Source organism: Mustelus asterias, chromosome 19, assembly GCF_964213995.1.
Source record: "Mustelus asterias chromosome 19, sMusAst1.hap1.1, whole genome shotgun sequence".
NCBI classification, from domain to species: domain Eukaryota; kingdom Metazoa; phylum Chordata; class Chondrichthyes; order Carcharhiniformes; family Triakidae; genus Mustelus; species Mustelus asterias.
In genome coordinates, this window is record NC_135819.1 from 66232913 (window position 1) to 66239698 (window position 6786).

General features: G+C 45.5%; 1 long non-coding RNA gene across 1 annotated transcript; it reads right to left on the reverse strand.

Annotated features, from left to right (window-relative positions):
* Positions 1–3550: 3550 nt before the first annotated feature.
* Positions 3551–5879, reverse strand: LOC144508030 (uncharacterized). Its single transcript, XR_013500197.1, has 2 exons — positions 5035–5879; positions 3551–3923 (listed from the first exon to the last, which is right to left on the reverse strand). It is a non-coding gene; the product is annotated as an uncharacterized LOC144508030 (long non-coding RNA).
* Positions 5880–6786: the final 907 nt, after the last annotated feature.

Here is a 6786-nt window from a genome sequence, read left to right on the forward strand (position 1 = left end):
CCATAGTCCAAAGATGTGTGGGTTAGGTTGATTGCCCCCCAGTGTCAGGGTAAATACGTGGGGTTATAGGGAAAGGGCCTGGGTGGAATTGTTGTTGGTACAGGCTCAATGGGCTCTATAGGGATTCTATGACATGTCTTTTGGAAATTCAGGTATATGATATCTACTGTTTCCCCTTCTAGTTACATCCTCAAAAACTCTAATAAATTTGTCAAACAGGATTTCCCTTTAGTAAAACCATGTTTAAAGTTTATTTATTAGTGTCACAAGTAGGCTTACATTAACACTGCAATGAAGTCACTGTGAAAATCCCCTAGTCGCCACACTCCGGCGCCTATTTGGGTAACCAGCACATCTTTGAACAGTGGGAGGAAACTGGAGCACCCGGAAGAAACCCACGCAGACATGACGAGAACGTGCAAACTCCACACTGACAGTGACCCAAACCAGTAATTGAACCTGGGTCCCTGACGCTGTGATGCAGCTAACCATTGTGCCACCCACATTGATATATTCTAATCATACAATGTTTTGCAAAGTCCAGTTTTCTACATAATTGATGCATATTGTCAAAGAGGAGGAATTTACTCACCAGCCAGGATATGTGTCCCTGCCTGCCAGCCTGTGTGTGTGTCTGCGTGTGTGTGCCTGCCAGCCTGCAAGTTGGAGCAAGTCTTTGGCAGCCCTGTAAACCACAGCTCAATTTTACTTTGAGCAGGAGTTGCAGCTTCTACCCTTTTAAGGGAAGGATGCCCCGCCCCCAAGTGCTGCCAGCCAATCGGAAAGCCTGCAACTCTTCAGTCCCTGCAGCACCACCAGGAGCAGTGGCCACTGCTGGGGCTGCAGCAGGCCCTGGAACAGTAGCAGGTTCAAAGCCCAGACTGCAGGGAATTGGAGTCAGAATTCTTGCTGCTGGGAAGAGCATCTCTACTGGCCGCAGGGTACCCAATCTGGAGGCACCTGCCCCCCCCCACCTCCCATCCAAGCCCCCATGGAGGCTGCCATGCTTTGCTGGGTGATAAAGTATTGCTAGCAGCACTAGGAAGAGGCCATTTAACGGTCACTTAAAGAGCCTCAATTAATTCGAGGATAAGCAGTTCACCCACCTCTGGTAAAATACCACAAAGCACAGCAGCAAGACAATGGGCACAACATCCACTCCATCCCCCAAAATTATGTCTTTCACTGCTCCAGGGTAGCGGGGTAGGGCACTTACCAACTGCTGTCAGGTGAGAAAATCCCCGATTATCACCTAGTAGAATCATAGAATCCCGACAGTGCAGAAGGAGGCCATTCTGCCCATCGAGCCTGCACTGACAAAAATCCCACCCAGGCCCTGTCCCCGTAACCTAGTGCATTTAAAAGCAAATTACTGCAGATGCTGGAATCTGAAACCAAAAGAGAAAATGCTGGAAAATCTCAGCAGGTCTGGCAGCATCTGTAAGGAGAGAAAAGAGCTGACGTTCTGAGTCCAGATGACCCTTTGTCGAAGCTAAAAGCATAGAAAATGGGAGATATTTATACTGCAGGGTGAGGGAATGAAAGATGAGTCATAGCCACAGAAACCAGGAGAAAAGGCTGCGAATGACAGTCCATTGAGAAAATAAAGGGTGTGAATGGCCAAACAGCAGAGAAACTGAAATCAGAGGGTAAGCTGTGACAGATGAAGATGTGAGGGGAGTGGGGGTGGAGAATGGGTGGAAGAGAGGTAAAATTTAGAAAAGGGGGGAAGGGGATAAAGTAGGGGGAAAGAGTGGGGGGAAGAAAAATGAAGAAAGACAATAAAAAATAAAAGGTAGAGAAGAGTAAAAAATTAAATAAAATGAAATCAAAGAGATCGAGATGAAGTAGAGCTAATCATGTGAAGTTATTGAATTTGATGTTGAGACCGAAGGCTGTAAAGTGCCTAGCTGGAAGATGAGATGCTGCTCAATGACTATTTTGGTGCTGCTTCATGCTTTCATCCAAACCTCGAAAAATTAATCAGCTTCGCTTCTAGTTTCCACCCCTCCCCCTGGTCCATCTCAGACACTTCCCTTCCCTTCCTTGACCTTTCTGTCTCCATTTCCGGCAATAGACTATCTACCAATATCCATTACAAGCCCACTGACTCCCACAGCTACCTGGACTACAGTTCTTCGCACCCTACATCCTGTAAGGACTCCATCCCTTTCTCTCAGCTTCTTCGCCTCCGTCGCATTTGTTCCGATGATGCCACTTTCCAAAGTGATACTTCTAATATGTGCTTCTTTTTCCTCAACCATGGATTCCCATCTAGAGTTGTCGACAGGGCCCTCAACAGCATGCGGTCCATCTCCCGCGCCACGACCCTCACCCACTCCCCTTCCTCGCAGAATAAGGATAAAGTCCCTCTTGTTCTCACATTTCACCTGCATGCAAAGCATAATCCTCCGCCATTTTCGCCAACTCCAGCGTGATGCCACCACTAAACACATCTTCCCTTCAGTCCCTCTGTCAGCATTCCGCAGAGACCGTTTCCTCTGGGATAACCTAATCCACCCTCCACTATACCCAACACCTCTCCTGTCACTCATGCAATCGCAGAAGGTGTAACACCTGCCCCTTTAGCTCTTCCATTCTGACCATCCAAGGTCCAAAACACTTATTCCAGGTTAAGCCGTGTTTCACTTGCACCTCTTTCAATTTGGTCTATTGCATTCGCTGCTCCCAATGTGGTCTCCTCTATATCGGAGAGGCCAAGCATAGACTGGGTGATCGCATTGCTGACCACCTTCGGTCTGTGCGCAATCAGGACCCTGACCTTCCAATTGCTTGCCATTTTAACACATGATCCTGCTCCCATCTGTCCTTGGCTTGCTGCAATGTTCCAGTGAAGCTCAATGCAAACTGGGAGAACAGCATCTCATCTTTCGGCTAGGTACTTTACAGCCTTCCGTTCTCAACATCGAATTCGACAACTTCAGATGATTACCTCTAGCCCACCTCGACTCTTTCTTTTATTTAATTTTTTACTCTTCTCCACCTTTTATTTCTTTATTATCTTTCTTCATTTTTCTTCCCCCCCTTTCTCTCAATTTTACCTCTCTCCCCCCCCCCCCCCCATCTTCATCTGACACAGCTTACCTTCTGATTTTAGCCTCTCTGCCGTTTGGCCATTCACACCTTCTATTCTCTCTATGGGCTGCCATTCGCAGCCTTTTCTCCTGGTTTCTGTGGCTATGACACATCTTTCATTCCCTCATCCTGCAGTATAAATACCTCACTTTCTATGCCTTTTAGCTTTGACAAAGGGTCATTGGGACTCGAAACGTCAGCTCTTTTCTCTCCTTACAGATGTTGCCAGACCTGTTGAGATTTTCCAGCATTTTCTCCTTTGGACCCCATGTATTTACCCTGCTAATCACTGATAGTAAAGGGAAATTTAACATGGTCAAATAGCCTAACCTGCACACCATTGGCCAAATATATATCCAAGTTGAGATGGTGTGAGAGAAAAGAGCTAAAAGTTATTGAAAATTTGTACTTTTGATTAATATACAGTGGAAGGATATTATAAAGACACAAGATGTTCAAGATTTTGCTATTTTTATTGGAGTTATGCGTACAGCCTTTGAAAGAAAGATGAGGCATTTGTCTTTCACCGGTTGGGGCCTCTCATCCCACCGAACCAAGCAACGCAGACAACCTGAACCAAAAATAATAAACTAAAAAAATAAACTAAAATAAAAAAAAAACTTGTGTTTTCTTGTTTCGGTTCTGTCGTCGTCGTCGTCGTCGTTTCGCTGCTTTGAGAGCACCAAGGCCGAGCAATCTACTGCCCGGCCTCAGCACTAACTTTCCAGATGGTATCCAATCTAGAAGCTCATCTCTGAAGTTTCCATTCTGCACACCAGCATCACAGACACCAGTGTCGCCAGCCGCTGGAAGCAGGCTATCTTGTCCTGTCAAGGAAACACAAAATACCCATTGAGCTCACTCCTCCCACAGATCCAGGTACCTGTCTCATCATGTTCTCTATTTATTTCCTGAGGTCAGATTCTCTAACAGCTCCTCCTGAAACCACAACTATTCAACTTGGGCCCAGGCGAATGAAACAGGCCAATCAACAAAAACACCATTGTGTCCTCCAGAGAGCTTACTCAAATTTGCACCTATACCAAAAATCTCTAATATTATTAAACAATCCCAATAGTCTCCAATCTCATGCCCAGCTGGAGAGTTCTACACCATTGGGAAATTTGATCAATATTTGTGGTTAGCTCTGCTGCCTCAGTGCCAGGGACCCGGGTTCAATTCCAGCCTCGGCTGACTGTCTGTGGAGTTTGCACATTCGCCCTGTTTCTGAGTGTGTTTCCACCCATACTCGGAAGATGTGCAAATTGGGTTGATTGCCCATGATGAATTGCCCCTTATTGTCAGGGGGATTGGAGGGTTATGGCTATAGGGCCTGGGTGGGATTGCTGTTGTATTCGGCTCAATGGGCTGAATGGCCTCCTTCTGCACTGTAGGGATTCTATAAATTATATTAAGTCTCTGATCTCTGAAAGGTTATCACATTCCCACTTGTCAACCCAACCCTGCCCAGCTCCCGGTAACAGCCTAAACGACACTCACTCCAGCACACAATCCCATTAGAAACTACACAGAATAATGGACTATGGAGAGCTGCCAGTGTGACACAAGGAACATACAATCCAAATTGAGATGGTTATACAATTACCCAGGACATGCACCTTCTTATCAATGAATTACATTATGTTGTTTTACTATAAACATGTATCACCTTTTGATATATATCATTTTGAATTTTTGGCTATACTTTTTTCAGCTCATCCTGTTGTCTTCAAAGATTTTTGTACATACCCCCGGGTCCCTAATCCCGCAAAGCTCTACTTTTTCACTGATTTTGATAGAATAAGAGACAACATGAATCAATATAAATCACTTATCCAAAACAGGGACGGTTGTATGGGCTGAAACTTTCCCACCGATTTTCAGTAGAATCTGCTATTTGCACTACGGACCCAGCTAAGCTGCAAATAAATTACTCACCAAAGAACTACTAAAGGTTAACTACTGCAAGCGAGATCATCTGGGTCACCGATAGGCATCCCTGGGAAGAAACAAGAGCGGATAAGATGCCATTGGTTAGTAATAATACTCATTTATACAGCACTTTTCACAACAGCAAGGATATCCCAAAGTGCTTCACAGCCCTGGATGGCATGGTGACATAGTGGTTGGCACTGCTGCCTCACAGCGCCAGGGACCCAGGTTCAATTCTGGCCCTGGGTGACTCCATTCTCCCCGTGTCTGCAGGGGTCTCCTCCGGGTGCTCCAGTTTCCTCTCAGTCCAAAGTGGATTGGCCATGATAAACGGCACTCTTATTGTGCCAAGGTATGTAGGTTAGGGGGATTAGCCATGGTAAATGTGTGGAGTTACAGGGACATGAAGATAAGTGGGAAAGTGAATTGCGTGGAGGAAGCGGAAGGTCTGCAGAGAGATTTGAATAGGCTGAGTGAGTGGGCGAGGATCTGGCAGATGGAGTATAACGTTGGCAAATGCGAGGTTATTCAGTTTGGAAGAAATAATAGCAAATTGGATTATTATTTAAATGAAAAAAAATTACAACATGCTACTGTGCAAAGGGACCTGGGGGTCCTTGTGCATGCGTCCCAAAAACTCAGTCTGCAAGTACAACAGGTGATCAAGAAGGCAAATGGGAGGTTGGCATTTATTGCGAGGGGCATAGAATATAAAAGCAGAGAAGTCTTGTTGCATCTGTACAAGGCATTGGTGAGGCCGCAGCTGGAATACTGTGAGCAGTTTTGGTCCCCTTACTTGCGAAAGGATATATTGGCCTTGGAGGGAGTGCAGAGAAGGTTCACCAGGTTGATACCGGAGATGAGGGGTGTAGATTATGAGGAGAGATTGAGCAGATTAGGTTTGTACTCGTTGGAGTTTAGAAGGCTGAGGGGTGATCGTATAGAGGCATATAAGATAATGAAGGGGCTGGATAGGGTAGAAGTGGAGAGATTCTTTCCACTTAGAAAGGAAACCAGAACTAGAGGGCACAACCTCAAAATAAAGGGGGGTCAGTTTAGGACAGAGTTGAGGAGGAACTTCTCTCAGAGGGTGGTGAATCTCTGGAATTCTCTGCCCACTGAAGTGGCGGAGGCTACCTCGTTGAATTTGTTTAAGTCACGGATTGATGGATTTCTGATCGGTAGGGGAATTAAGGGTTATGGGGAGCGGGCGAGTAAGTGGAACTGATTCACTTCAGATCAGCCATGATCTTATTGAATGGCGGGGCAGGCTCGAGGGGGTAGATGGCCTATTCCTGCTCCTATTTCTTATGTTCTTATGGCCTGACATACTCATGATGTGGAGATGCTGTCAGAGAGTTGGTGCAGACTCAAATGGGCTGAATGGCCACCTCCTGCACTATAGGGATTCTATGGTTCAAATACAGCAATCAAACTGCACAGAACAAAATCAAGTGCGATAAATCATGTGTCTTATGCATAATTGTTGGCCAGGACAACTGCATTGTTTGTGTTGGAATAATGCCACAAAATCTTTTACATTCTGGGGAATGTAGACAGAAACCAACCTTCCATATTGCTCTGGAGTTTCAACCCAGTTTCTGTCCTCAAATCTCCGCAATGGATTTTCACAGTAACGTCATTGCAGTGTTAATGTAAGCCTACTTGTGACAATAATAAATTTAAAATTAAATGCACACACACCCTTCTGACTGGCAAATCATGAGCTGTGCAAATTCATGGATGTGGACTTTCTGG